Source organism: Carcharodon carcharias, chromosome 16, assembly GCF_017639515.1.
Source record: "Carcharodon carcharias isolate sCarCar2 chromosome 16, sCarCar2.pri, whole genome shotgun sequence".
In the NCBI taxonomy this organism is placed as follows: Eukaryota; Metazoa; Chordata; class Chondrichthyes; order Lamniformes; family Lamnidae; genus Carcharodon; species Carcharodon carcharias.
In genome coordinates, this window is record NC_054482.1 from 32,909,782 (window position 1) to 32,925,358 (window position 15,577).

Sequence of the window (15,577 nt, forward strand, 5' to 3'; positions counted from 1 at the left end):
ATAAATCCTGCTGGATTGCTATAAAACACAAGGGACTCAGTGAGGGAAGCTGCCGGTCTCACCCTGTCACTCTCTACCCTGTCAATCACTTTAAGAATTTTATATCTTTCAATGGGATCTCCTCTCTAAACTCCAGGGAATAATGTCCCAGTCTACTCAATCTCTCCTCATCGGACAATCCCCTCATCCCAGGAATCACTCTGGGGAATCTCTGCTGCACTCCTTCCAAGGCTGGTATATCCTTCCTTAGGTAAGGAGACGGAATCTGTACACAGTAATCCAGGTGTGGTCTCACCGAGGTCCGATAGAATTATAATAAGACTTCTTCACTCTGACAGGTACAGGAGCTGACACAGAGTCTCTCTCTCTCTCTCTCACTAACCCATCCCTCTCTCTCACTCTCTCTCTCTCTCTCACTCTCTATCTCTCTCTCTCTCTGTCAATCTCTGCCGCTCTCTCCATCTCCCTCTCTCTCACTCACACTAACCCATCCCTCTCTCCCGCTCTCTTGCTCTCTCTCTCTCTCTCTCTCTCACAGACTCTATGTCGCTCTCCCTCTATACCTAACTCTCCATTTCACCCTCTCTCTCTCACTCTCTCTGCCTCTCTCCATCTCCCTGTCTCTCTCTCTCTCACTCTCTCTCTCTCTCCCTCTCTCTCTCAATCTCTATCCTTCCATCTCCCTCTGTAGATGTTCTCTGGGTGTGAGTGTTTAATATAAAGTGGTGCTTGTCAGTATATTTTCGATGCTCTATGGTTCCTGAGCATGGTGGGAGGGGATCAGGGCTCTGTTCTTTGACGTGACGCATTGATATCTGTCCCAGTCTCTCAGACTGTGATGCTGTTGCTTTCTGTGACTGACGCTATGATATCGATTGTAATCTCACTCAGTGTGACATGAGGTTACATGTCTTGATCAGTGGTGAGGGAGGAGCAGACTGAACAAGGAGCTGCAATCATCAGTCACTGCCGAAATCCTTCACACAGCCCGCACACTCCGCAAACTTCTTCGCTAAATATTCTTTCAGCTCCTTAATGAAAGGCCTGGAGCTGAAAAGGGAAAAAGAGAAAGACATCTTTTCGAGAGGCTCATGGACACAACGTACACTGTACATTACCCACTAATGACACTCTATCTACATTTAACTCATTGTTTAAGCTCCAGCCCACCTCCTGTTCCCATCCATATGTTTCAGTCAATGAGCCTGATAAGCCTATAACACAAGAGGAGGCCATTCAGCCCCTTGTGTCTGTGCTAGCTGTTTGCTGGAATCATTCAGAACTAACCTCTCAGTTTAATGTCTGTTATGGGGAAGTGACTGGAACCTGTTATGAGAGACAGAATGAGTAACAAATATGAACTGATCAGAGAGAGTCAGCATGGATTTAAAAAGGGTCGGACATCTTTATCTAACCTGGTTACATTTCTTAATGGAATAATGGAGTCAGGAGGCAAGACAAACAGGGATAAGGGTTTCTGTGGTCAAGGGGCTGATGTAGTGTAGAGACGGACAATGTTGTGGAGATGGAAATGAGAGGCTTACGGGATGGAGAGATGTGGAGTTTGAAGCTCAGATACTGGAGGCCCAATGGGAAGAGGCCCATGTTTACTGGTCTCTATTGGAGGCTCCAGTGGGAAGGAGGCCCATGTTTACTGGTCTCTATTGGAGGCTCCAGTGCGAAGGAGGCCCATGTTTACTGGTCTCTATTGGAGGGTCCAGTGGGAAGGAGGCCCATGTTTACTGGTCTCTATTGAAGGGTCCAGTGGGAAGGAGGCCCATGTTTACTGGTCCCTATTGGAGGCTCCAGTGGGAAGGAGGCTCATGTTTACTGGTCCCTATTGGAGGCTCCAGTGCGAAGGAGGCCCATGTTTACTGGTCTCTATTGGAGGGTCCAGTGGGAAGGAGGCCCATGTTTACTGGTCTCTATTGAAGGGTCCAGTGCGAAGGAGGCCCATGTTTACTGGTCTCTATTGGAGGCTCCAGTGGGAGGGAGGCCCATGTTTACTGGTCCCTATTGGAGGGTCCAATGGGAAGGAGGCTCATGTTTACTGGTCTCTATTGGAGGGACCAGTGGGACATGGACACCATGGTTGATGTGTGGGCCAGTTCCTTGTTGTCGATGTGTGATTGTCCACCTTTGAGGAAGTCACAAGCAAGGTGGATAAAGGGGAAACTGTAGATGTGGTGTACACGGAATTTTTAAATGCATTTGATAAGGTGACACATCAAACATTGCTGCATAAGATGAGAGCTCATGGGCCCGGATTTTGCCCTCGTTGGGTGAACTCGTTGGGAGTGAGAGTGGGCGTTCAGGAAGCCGACCACCGCCGGTGATTGGAGCCTGAGCGGGATTTCACACTGGCGAGCCAATCAAAGCCCTCCCAGCGTGAACCATGTGCTACAGCGCTCAGGGCTGCCTGTATTGGGGGTGGGAGGGAGGGGGGCGAGCGGAGAGCTTTGTGCATGAGTGCGAGTGTGCACAGGAAAAGCTCCCTGAGGCACGGAGCTGTCTGTAAGGTAGCTAAATGTGTCGATCTCATCAAGATGGGTAGGAATGTAATTAGTTAAGAGGAGGTAGGGAGTCTGCAAAGGGATATGGAAAGGTTAAGTGAGAGGACAACAATTTGGCAGATGGAGCGTAATGTGTGAAAATGTGAACTTGGCAGGAAGAATACAAAAGCAGGATATTATTTAAATAGAGAGAGATCCTGCAGAACTCTGAGATCCACAGGGATCTGGGTGTCCTGGTGCATGAATCACAAAAAGTTGGTTTGCAGATGCAGCAAGTGATTCAGAAGGTACATGGAATGTTGGAGTTTGTTGCAAGGGGAATGGAATATAAAAATAAGGAAGTTTTACTGCAGCTGTACAGGAACGTTGGTGAGACCACATCTGGAGCAGTGAGTACAGTTTTGGTCTCCTTATTTGAAAAAGGCTATAATTGCATTCGAAGCAGTTTAGAGAAGGTTCATTCGACTCACTCCTGGCTTATTTCATGGACAGGTTGGGCCTCCAGTCAGTGCAATTGAGAAGAATGAGAGGGGATCTTATTAAAAGATATGAAATCCTGAAGGGATTTGATAGATTGGATTCCAGGAGGTTGACCCCACTTCTCAGGAGAGAGAAAAATGAGTAGGTGGAGGGACAAAGAAAGAGAGACAGAAAGTGAGGGAGAAAGAGAGAGAAAGACTGAGAAGGAGAGGAAGGGAAAGGAAGAGAAGGGGAGGGAGAGAGAGCAAACAAGGAGAGTGAGACAAGAAGAACAAGACAAGGAGACAGGCAGCGAGAGAGGGAGAGATAGACAGAGAATGACAGACAGATACTGGAAGAGGGAGATAGAGACAGAGAATGATGGACAGAGAGAGGGAGAGAGAGACAGAGAATGACAGGCAGACACTGAGAGATGGAGAGAGAGACAGAGAGTGATGGACAGATACTGAGAGAGGGAGGGAGAGAGTTGAAGAGGAAGTGAAAGGTGCTGACGTGGTTTTCTCTGGGTGATACCATTTACATACCGAGGAACAGCCAGTGAGACTATGACAGGCTGCTGCTTTATAAAGCTGAGCCCAGTGAAGGGAGAGTTTATCAGTGACCAGGCACAGGGACAGGAGCAGACACCATGATTTCAGCCATCCAGCTGATCTGGCCTCTGACATTCTGCATCGCAGGTACAAATCACTCTCCTTCCACCATGAATATTTTCCTGCTCTCCATTTCCAGCCAATTTGACTGACTTGTGATTGGAGGGAAAATGCTGAAAGCAGAGGAATGGTCACTGTCTCTAACAATATCTCATTTTACAAGCTCTTTGTGTGACAGTTCTTTCTTCACTCTGTTTCTCTATTACCCCTCAGGTATCAGTGGGGACATCACCATGACCCAGTCTCCCCTGGTGTCAGTGAGCCTGGGCCAGACCGCCACCATCACCTGTATGGCCAGTACATCCATTACAAATGATGTGAGTTGGTACCAGCAGCGAGAAGGACAGAAACCCACCCTCCAGATCTATGATGCAACAACTCGATTCACAGGAACATCCGAGCGATTCACCGACAGTGGATCTGGCACTCAATTCACCCTGACAATCAGCAATGTACAGAATGAGGATGTCGCTGATTATTACTGTCAGCAATATAACAGCTACTCCTAAACAGTGATACAGAGCCTGACAAAAGCCTCAATACACACAGCACCACCTTCGGTACTGACACATCCCACAGTTATATAGAATATATAATAATGGACACACAGTCCCACCTCCTGTACTGACACATCCCACACTTATATAGAATATATAATAATGTACACACAGTCCCACCTCCTGTACTGACACATCCCACAGTTATATAGAATATATAATAATGGAAACACAGCACCACCTCCTGTACTGACACAACCCACACTTATATAGAATATATAATAATGGATACACAGTCCCATCTCCTGTAGTGACCCATCCCACAGTTATATAGAATATATAATAATGGACACACAGTCCCACCTGCTGTACTGAAACATCCCACAGTTATATAGAATATATAATAATGGTCACTTTACCTCTTACCCTCCATGTCCACATATGAAGAGCAGCTGAAAGATTTATCATATAAAATTGGGATTCTCAATTCTCCCAACAAAAAAAAGATATTGAGAGACAGAGAGAGGGAAAGAGAGAGTGTTAAAGGTGAGTGTGAGTAAGAGACAGTAAGAGGGTGAGAGTGATTTAAAGGTGAGTTTGAGTGAGAGACAGAGGGTGAGAGTGAGTTAAAGGTGAGTGTGTGAGAGACAGAGAGAGGGTTAGAGTGAGTTAAAGGTGAGTGTGAGTGAGAGACAGAGAGAGGGTGAGAGTGAGTTAAAGGTGAGTGTGAGTGAGAGACAGAGAGAGGGTGAGAGTGACTGAGTGAAGCAGAGAGCAGAGGTTTTTGTACAGCCCCTGTACTGGAAGCTCTCAGTGTGGGTTACGTTCGGTAAAGGAACCAAGCTCAGACTGAGTAAGTTAACCCCAATCCTTCCTTATTAACCCTTCCTATACTGAAACTTTCTTAAACACTAATGCTGAATAGTTGAAGGTTTTAGTGAGGAGCTGCAGTGAATGAAATGATTCAGTGAATAACACTGTGTATAACAGGGTGCCCAGCTGTATTTCTTTCATTACATTCCCCACTTTAAGCAGCAAGATAGAAATAACCAACTTTTACCCACCGTCTAGAGGAAATCTGGACGTTTGCAGACTGTGCTGACATTGCTGCACCATGGAGTGAAATCACTCACAAGACTCCTGTCAATCTCAGTGTGACAGACACAGGCAGAGTTTGATATGAGCTCCGGCTCCCTCTCACAGTCTCTGATATAACTGATCACAGCACCAGCACAGTGAGACACCGAGGTCCCACCTCCCCCAGCTTGAACTCTGCTCTCTCCACTCCCTGGTTATCTCTTGGCAAAGTTCTGATGACAAACAGGTAGAGCAGGGCCCACAATCCAGTGGCTTCAGTGTTCCAGGGTTTCGGGGAGACTCTCCGTTTCCCCCGAATGTTTAAATGTCACCCTCTAGACTCCAGACCTCCCGGAATCTGCTCTCCATCTCTATCCTGAAGACACTGGTCTCTGACTGGGGAACAGCTCCACCCTCCCCAAGTGGGCTCATTCCTCCAAGTGTGAGGCGGGAGGGTGAACATGACAGCCTATTGGACTGTGAGCTGTCGGTCGTGCCTCAATGGGTAGCACTCTCCCCTCAGAGTCACAATGTTGTGGGTTCAAATCCCACTCCAGAGACTTGAGCACATAATCCAGGCTGAGACTCCAGTGCGGTATTGAGGGAGGGCAGCAATGTCAGAGGAGCCGTCTTTCAGATGAGACAAACTGAGGTTTGCCCTCTCAGGGGGATGTCAAATATCCCATGGCGCTGTTAGAAGAATAGCAGGGGAGTTCTTGCGCATTTTCTGGTTAGTATTTATCACTCAAAGAACATCACAAAAAACCTGATTTTCTGGCCATCATCACACTACTGACTGGGATCTTACTGTGTACAGTTAGCTGTAAAAGTCCTGAGATGTTGACTGGTGCTATAGAAATATAAAATAATGGACACACAGTCCCACCTCCTTTAATGACACATCCCACAGTTATATAGAATATATAATAATGGACACACAGCACCACCTCCTGTACTGACACATCCCACAGTTATATCGAATATATAATAATGGACACACAGTCCCACCTCCTGTACTGACACATCCCACACTTTTATAGAATATATAATAATGGATACACAGTCCCACCTCCTGTAGTGACCCAGAATATATAATAATGGATACACAGTCCCATCTCCTGTAGTGACCCATCCCACAGTTATATAGAATATATAATAATGGACACACAGTCCCACCTGCTGTACTGAAACATCCCACAGTTATATAGAATATATAATAATGGTCACTTTACCTCTTATCCTCCATGTCCGCATATGAAGAGCAGCTGAAAGATTTATCATATAAAATTGGGATTCTCAATACACCCAACAAAAAAAAGATATTGAAGGACAGAGAGAGGGAAAGAGAGAGTGTTAAAGGTGATTGTGAGTGAGAGAAGAGAGAGGGTGAGAATGAGTTAAAGGCTAGTGTGAATGAGAGATAGAAAGAGGGTGAGAGTGAGTTAAAGGTGAGTGTGAGTGAGAGACAGAGAGTGAGAGTGAGTTAAAGGTGAGTGTGAGTGAGAGACAGAGAGAGGGTGAGAGTGGGTTAAAGCTGAGTGTGAGTGAGAGACAGAGAGAGGGTGAGAGTGAGTTAAAGGTGAGTGTGAGTGAGAGACACAGGATGAGAGTGAGTTAAAGTTGAGTTTGAGTGAGAGACAGAGAGAGGGTGAGAGTGGGTTAAAACTGAGTGTGAGTGAGAGACAGAGAGAGGGTGAGGGTGGGTTAAAGCTGAGTGTGAGTGAGGGACAGAGAGAGGGTGAGAGTGGGTTAAAGGTGAGTGTGAGTGAGAGACAGAGAGAAGAGTGACTGAGGGAAGCAGAGAGCAGAGGTTTTTGTACAGCCCCTGCACTGGAAGCTCTCAATGTGGGTTATGTTCGGTAAAGGAACCAAGCTCAGACTGAGTAAGTAAACCCCAATCCTCCCTTATTAACCCTTTCAATACTGAAACTTTCTCAAACACTAATGCTGAATAGTTGAAGGTGTTAGTGAGGAGCTGCAGTGAATGAACTGGTTCAGTGAACAACACTGTGTATAACAGGGTGCCCAGCTGTATTTCTTTCATTACATTCCTCCCTTTAAGCAGCAAGATAGAAATAACCAACTTTTACCCACCGTCTAGAGGAGATCTGGACGTTTGCAGACTGTGCTGACATTGCTGCACCATGGAGTGAAATCACTCACTAGACTCCTGTCAGTCTCAGTGTGACAGACACGGGCAGAGTTTGATATGAGCTCCGGCTCCCTCTCACAGTCTCTGATATAACTGATCACAGCACCAGCACAGTGAGACACCGAGGTCCCACCTCCCCCAGCTTGAACTCTGCTCTCTCCACTCCCTGGTTATCTCTTGGCAAAGTTCTGATGACAAACAGGTAGAGCAGGGCCCACAATCCAGTGGCTTCAGTGTTCCAGGGTTTCGGGGAGACTCTCTGTTTCCCCCGAATGTTTAAATGTCACCCTCTAGACTCCAGGCCTCCCGGAATCTGCTCTCCATCTCTCTCCTGAAGACACTGTCTCTGACTGGGGAACAGCTCCACCCTCCCCAAGTGGGCTCATTCCTCCAAGTGTGAGGCGGGAGGGTGAACATGACAGGCTATTGGACCGTGAGGTGTCGGCCGTGCCTCAATGGGTAGCACTCTCCCCTCAGAGTCACAATGTTGTGGGTTCAAATCCCACTCCAGACTCTTGAGCACATAATCCAGGCTGAGACTCCAGTGCAGTATTGAGGGAGGGCAGCACTGTCAGAGGAGACGTCTTTCAGATGAGACAAACTGAGGTCTGCCCTCTCAGTGGGATGTAAAAGTTCCCATGGCGCTGTTAGAAGAATAGCAGGGGAGTTCTTGCCCATTTTCTGGTTAGTATTTATCACTCAAAGAACATCACAAAAAACCTGATTTTCTGGCCATCATCACTCTACTGACTGGGATCTTACTGTGTACAGTTAGCTGTAAAAGTCCTGAGATGATGACTGGTGCTATAGAAATGCAAGTATTGAGACTGAAGGTTCCTAATCCTGACCCTCGCACTCTCACTTTCCATGTTTCATGGGGTCATTCGGAGTCGTGACCTTGTCTGACCCCCAGACTCTGAGACTAATTATAGCCTCACCCTTGACCTCTCTCCAGTGCTGGGCGGCAAGGTTTGAAATGAAATCTAGAATCTTCTATACTGAGACCCAATCTGAATCCTTTCTGAAGTGGGTTGATCCAAGTGTGCTCCAACATTCTGGGATAAAGTTCTCTCGATGTGTGTGTGATCTGAGGATTGTTAATGCTGAACCTGTTTCCCCCGGACAGGCTGATCAATAGTCAGAGCTTCCTGACAGCTTAACAGTGTCTTAGAGGGACACTGAGTCTTTAAACACTCTTAATATTAACCATTTCAGTGCTGAATTTGTGGTAACCCTCTTTACAAATGTCTAAGTAACAGACCAATATGATTTAACCAGCTTAACATCAAACATTTACCTCCTCCCGCTCAACTAATTTGAAACACAACTTGCCCCTTTCCCTGGGATCCAATGCGTTTTAACTTTCTGACCAGTCTGTCATGTGGAACCTTGTCAGAAGTCTTGCTAAAATCCACATAGATTACATCAAACTCGCTACCGTTGTCAACCCTTCTTGTTACCTCCTCATGATGATGAGAATTTCTCTTAGAAAGATTTCTGACATTTGCCCACCACCCAGGTTAGAGTGACTGGTCTGTAATTTCTCAGTCTATCCCTTCCTCCCTTTTTAAACAACATTATCAGTCCTCCAGCCCTCTGACACCACACCCCTATCCAGAGAGGATTGGGAAATAATGGTCAGAGCCTCTGCTATTTCTTCCCTTGTTTCCCTTCTTGCCTGGGATACAATTTATCCGGGCCTGGGGATTTATCCACTTTCAAAGATGCTGAACACATTAATATCTCCTCTCTCACTATGTTTATCCCATCCAATATTTCACAATTCTGCTCCTCCTCAACTAGAATGTCTGCTTTGTCCCTCTCTTGTGTGAAAACAGATGTAAATTATTCATTAAGAACCATCTATGTGCTTCCACACCCCCTCCCCCCCAATACAGACAGTGAGTGAGACAGAGAGACAGAGAGAGGGAGAGAGAGAGGGAGAGTGATAGGGAGAGAGAGAGAAGAAAAGAGGGAGGGAGTCAGAGAGTAAGGAGGAGAGAGAGAGAGGGAAAGAGAGAGAGAGAGGGAGGGAGAGAGAGGGAGAGAGTGACAGAGATACAGAGAGAGAGAGTGGGTGAGAAAGAGCTAAAGGGGGAGACAGAAAGAGTGACAGAGAGTGAGTGAGAGAGATCTGCTTTTTTGGTCTCCAGTTGGCCCTACTCAATCTTTAGTTATCCTCTTGCAATGTCCCACGCTATTTCTTTGTGTGAAGATATTTGTTCTGAGCCCATTTTATATCTTTCTTGAATGTTTCCAATTGCTCTGACACTGATTTATCTTCAAGTTGCTGTTTCCTGTCCATTTTGGCAAATTGGCCTTTCCCTAATGTACAACTTTTACACTTGGTCGATCTTTACCCTTTTCCATAACTGCTCTAAATCTAACTGAATTATGATCACTATTAGCCAAATACTCTCCCACTGAAACACATTCCACTTGCACAGATTCATTCCCTGAAATTGTCCAAAACTGCCCCTTCTCTTGCTGGCTTTGTTACGTTCTGTCGAAAAAAAATCACCTGGATGGATTATAAGAATTTTGCATCATCTAAACATTTACACAGATCTGATTCCAGTTAATATTCGGGAAGTTGAAATTCATTATAATGACAGTGATTAAACTTCCTTCTCTTCCCTTTCAGGCAGAGAGAAGTCACCACCCACAGTGACCCTGCTGCCCCCCTCCCCAGAGGAGGTCAAGACCAAGGGCATTGCCACCCTGGTGTGCCTTGCCAATCACTTCTATCCCGATGAGGTGAAGGTGGAGTGGAAGAAGGACGGTGTAGCCATTTCGGACGGGGTTCAGACCAGCAACTACCTGCGAGCTTCAGACAGCACCTACAGCATCAGCAGCCTGCTGACCCTCTCTGGCTCTGGCTGGGAGTCCAACGCCAGCTTCTCCTGTGTCGTCACCCACGAGAGTCTCTCCTCTCCCCTCAGAAAGAGCATCAGGAGATCAGAATGTGCGTAGAGTGTTAGAGACAGTCCACAGAGGAGATACAACTTTAAATAGAACAGGGGTGAGCTGGGAGGGCAAAGGTCATTGTCAGCACCAAATTACAACTCTCTTCCTTCTCAGGACCGGCTCTGAGACACTTCTGAGGGTCAGGGGTTAACGCACGTTATTGGGACAGTGTACAGGGATTTCACTCTGTATCTAACACTGTGCTGTACCTGTCCTGAGAGTTTTTGATGGGGACAGTGTAGAGGGAGCTTTACTCTGTATCTAACCCCGTGCTGTACCTGTCCTGGGAGTGTTTGATGGGGACAGTGTAGAGGGAGCTTTACTCTGTATCTAACCCCGTGCTGTACCTGTCCTGGGAGTGTTTGATGGGACAGTTTAATCTCGTGATGCTAAGTTAATCCTTTCTAAGATGCTGAAGACTGTCAGCTGTACAAAAATAATGTGACCCTCCGAAGTGTCTGCTTCAGTAAACCAGACCCCTTCCTGCTCACCCTGCAGTTACAATTTAAGGTTTAGTCACTGTTTAAAGGGACAGGATTCTCTTGTTCTGGAGAAAATCTCCACAAGCGTTTTAATAAACCTCCATTCTCCCTGTGAATTTCTCCAGCTTCCTCTGGCTGGGCTGTTTATTCAAGTCTTTTTTCTGTAAATGTCAATGTGTAAAAGGTAATAAACATTAAGAATATTCAGTCTCTGTCTGGTGAGTGCTTTGGAAATGTCCCACCTCCCCATCAGCTGATTGGCTGCATTTCAGCAAGTGATTGTCCTGATTGGCTGGTTGGCCTGTCAATCAATGACACATCAACAGAAAATTTGATTCAAAGCCAATTATCAATCATTTTAAAATGATCAGTTTTATCCAGAATCTCTTGAATTTACAAGATTAAAAACAGAAAAGAAACTGGAAGTTGCTGGGATTAAATCATCACAATCACAATTAAGTCAGGAGTCCAAAACTGTAGCCAGTCCAGGCGATGTGCTCTCAGGCCCTGTGCTACTTTTACACTCGATCCTGTTGCAATAAACACCAACATTCCATTTACCTTCCGAATCACTTGCTGCATCTGCAAACCAACTTTTTGTGATTCATGCACCAGGACACCCAGATCCCTCTGGATCTCAGAGTTCTGCAGCCTCGTTCCATTCAAATAATTTACTGCTTTTCTATTCTTCCTACCAAGCGGACAATACACATTCTCCCACATTATTCCCCACCTGCCAAATATTTCCCCACTCGCTTAACCGATCTAAATCCCTTTATTGGCCCATTCTGTCCTCTTGACAATTTACTTTCCAAGCAATATTTCTGTCATCAACAAGTCTATTTATTTTTTATTCATTTATGGCTTGTGGGTGTCGCTGACTAGGTCAGCATCTATTGCCCATCCCTAATTGCCCTTGAGAATGTGGTGGTGAGCTGCCTTCTTGAATCATGCTGTCCATGTGGTGTAGGTACACCCACAGTGCTGTTAGGGAGGGAGTTCTAGGATTTTGACCCAGCGACAGTGAAGGAACAACGATATATTTCCAAATCAGGATGGTGAGTGACTTGTAGGGGAATTTCCAGGTCGTGGTTTTCCCACCTACCTGCTGCCCTTGTCCTTCTAGATATCGGTAGTCGTGGGTTTGGAAGGTGCTGTCTCAGGAGACTTGGCGTGTTTCTGCATTGCATCTTGTAGATGGTACACACTGCTGCCACTGTGTGTCGGTAGTGGAGGGAGTGAATGTTTGTGGATGTGGTGCCAATCAAGAGGGCTGTTTTGTCCTGGATTGTGTCAAGCTTCTTGAGTTTTGTTGGGGGTGGAGGGGTTGGGGTGGGTGATGCCATGGGTGGAGGTGGAGGGTGATGCCGGGGTTGGGGGTGTGGGTGATGCTGGGGTTGGGGGGGGTGGGTGATGTTGGAGGTTGGGGGTGTGGGTGATGCTGGGGGTGGGGGGGTGAATGATGCCGGGGGTAGCGTGATGGGTGATGCTGGGGTTGAGGTGCTGGGTGATGCCGTGGGTGAAGGGGAATGGTGATGCCGGGGGTGGGGGACAGGGTGATGCCGGGGGTGGGGGTGGGGGTGGGGGACGGGGTGTGGTTGATGCCTGGGGTGTGGGAGTTGAGTGATGCTGGTGGTGGGGGAGTGGGTGATGCCGGGGGTGCGGGAGTGGGTGATCCTGGTGGTGGGGGAGTGGGTAATGCTGGGGGTGTGGGAGGTGGGTGATGCTGGTGGTGGGGGAGTGGGTGATGCTGGGGGTGCGGGGGTGGATGATGTCGGCGATAGGGGGAGTGAGTGGTTGATGTTGGGAGTGGCGTGATGGGTGATGCCGAGGTAGAGGGGGTGGGTGATGCCGAGGGTGGGGGACAGGGTGATGCCGGGGGTGGGGGTGGGGGTGGGTTGGGGGACGGGGTGTGGGTGATGCCGGGGGTGGGGGACAGGGTGATGCCGGGGGTGGGGGTGGGGGTGGGGGTTGGGGGGTGGGTGACGGGGTGTGGGTGATGCTGGGGGTGCGGGAGGTGAGTGATGCTGGGGGTGGGGGACAGGGTGATGCCGGGGGTGGGGGTGGGGGTGGGGGACGGGGTGTGGGTGATGCCGGGGGTGGGGGTGGGGGTGGGGGACGGGGAGTGGGTGATGCCGTGGGCGGGGGGCTGGGTGATGCCGAGGGTGGAGGCTGAGGGACCCATGGGTGGGGGGGGTTGGGTGATGCAGGGGGTGAGGGTGTGGGTAATGCCGGAGTGGGGGGCTGGGTGATTCTGGGAGTGGGGGAGTGGTTGATGCCGTGTGTGAGGGGGTGGTGATGCCGGGAGTGGGGGCTGGGGGTTGTGGGTGATGTCGGGGATGATGGGGTGGGTGATGCCAGTGTTGGGGGTGTGGATGCTGCTGGGGGATGGGCTGGTGGGTAATGCCGGGGACGGGGGTTGGGGGTTGTCGGGGGTGGGAGGGGTGGGCGATGCCATGGGTGGGGGCGTGGATGATGCCGGGGGTGCGGCAGTGGGTGATGCCGGGGGTAGCGTGATGAGTGATGCCGAGGGTGGGGGTGGTGGATGATGCTGGGTGTAGGGTGGTGGGTAATGCCGGAGGTGGGTGATGTCAGGGTTGGGGGCTAGGTGATGCCGGGGGTGGGGGGGGTGGGCGTTGCTGGGGGTGGGAGGGGTGGGTGATTCCATGGGCTGGTGGGTGGGTGATGCCGGGGATGCGGGGGTGGGTGATGCCGGGGGTCGCGTGATGGTGATGCCGTGGTTGAGAGGGTGGGTGATGCCGGCATTGGAGGGGGTGGTTGATGCCAGGATTAAGGGAATTTTTAATGCCGGGGGTGGAGGGGGTGGGTGATGCCGGGTGTGTGGAGGTGGGTGATGCTGGGGTGATGGGCGTGGGTGATGCCTGGGGTAGGGTGGCGTGTAATGCCGGGGTAAGTGATGCCAGGTTGGGGGCTGGGTGATGCCGGATGTGGGGGGGGGGGTAAATGCCGGGGATGGGTTGTGGGTGGTGGCGGGTGTTGGGGGGGGGGGTGGTGGATGATGCCGGGGGTGAGGGGGTGTGTGATGCCGGGTGTAGGGGTTAGGTGATGCCAGGGGTAGGGGGGTGGGTGGTGCCGGGGATGAGAGGTTGGGTTTTGCCGGGGGTAGCGTGATGGGTGATGCCGGTGTTGAGGGGGTGCGTGATGCCAGGGGTAGCGTGATGGGTGATGCCAGGTTTGAGGGGTTGGGTGATGCCGGGGTTGGAGGGGGTGAGTGATGCCAGGGATGGGGGAATGTTTAATGCCGGGGCCGGAGGGGTTGGGTAATGCCGGGTGGGTGGAGGTGGGTGATGCCGGGGGTTGAGTGATGCTGGGTGTGACGTGATGGGTGATGCCGGGGGTGAGGCGGGAGGTGATGCCGGGGTCATGGGCATGGGTGATGCCTGGGGTAGGGGTGTGGGTGATGCAGGGGATGGGATGGTGGGTGATGCCGGGCGTGGGGAAATAGGTGATGCCAAGGGTGGGGTGTTTGGGTGATGCCAGGGGTGAGGGGGTGTGTGATGCCGGGATAGTGGGCGTGGGTGATGCCGGGGGTGGGGGAGAGGGTAATGCCAGATGTGGGGGTGTGCATGATGCCGGTGGTGGGGGTTGGGTGATGCCGGGGGTGGGGGCGCAGATGATGCCCTCGGTAGGGGGCCAGGTGATGCCGGAGTGGGGGGGTAAGTGCTGCCGGGGGTGGGGTTGGAAGTTGGGGATGATGCCAGGGGTGGTGGGGTGGGTGATGCCTGCGTTGGGGGTGTGGGTGTTGCTGGTGGTGAGAGAGTAGGTGATGCCGGGAGTGAGGGGGTGGTTGATGCTGGAGATGCCATGCGTGGGGGTATTGGGTGATACCAGTGGTGGGCGTGTGGATGATGCAGAGGATGGGGGGGTGGGTGATGCCATGTTTGGGGGGGTGGGTGATGCTTGGAATGGGGGGGGGTGGGGGAAAAGGTGATGTCGGGTGTGGTGGGTGTGGTTGGTGCTGGTGGTGCGGGGGTTTGGTGATGCCGGGGGTGAAGGAGTGGGTAATGCCGAACGTGGGGGGCTGGGTGATTCCGGGAGTGGGGGTGGTGGTTGTGGGTGGCGTCGGGGGTGGTGGGGTGGGTGATGCCAGTGTTGGGGGTGTGGATGCTGCTGGGGGTTGGGCTGGTGGGTGATGCCGGGGGGTAGGGGGGTGGGTAATGCCGGGGATGGGGTTTGGGGGTTGTCGGGGTGGGAGGGGTCGGCGATGCCATGGGTGGGGAGGGTGGGTGATGCCGGTGTTGAGGGGGTGGGTGATGCCCGGGGTGGCGTGGTGGTCTTTGCCGGGGTTGAGGGTGTGGGTGATGCCGGGGGCGAGGTGGTGGGTGGTGCTGGCGGTGGAGGGGGTGTGTGATGCCGCGGCTTGGGCGAGCGGTTGATGCCGGGGTTGGAAGGGGTGGGTGATGCCGGTGGTGGGCGTGAGGATGATGCAGAGGATGGGAGGGTGGGTGATGCCATGGTTGGGGGGTGGGGTGATGCTTGGGATGGGGGGCGTGGGGGAATAGGTGATGTTGGGTGTGGAGGGGGTGGGTGGTGCCAGGGGTGAGGGGGTGAGTGATGCCGGGGTGATGGGCATGGCTGATGCCTGGGGTAGGGGTGTGGGTGATGCCGGGGTTGTGGGCTTGGGTAATGTGTGGGGTAGGGGGGTGGTTGATGTCTTTGTTGGGGGCCTGGGTGATGCCGGGGGTGGGGGAGTGGGTAATGCCAGAGGTGGGGGTGTGGGTGATGCCGGTGGTGGGGG

The 15,577-nt window shown here is 50.9% G+C and overlaps 1 pseudogene; it reads left to right on the forward strand.

The window, feature by feature from the left end:
• Positions 1 to 3,603: 3,603 nt before the first annotated feature.
• Positions 3,604 to 11,025, forward strand: LOC121288849 (annotated as a pseudogene).
• The last annotated feature ends 4,552 nt before the right edge of the window (positions 11,026 to 15,577 follow it).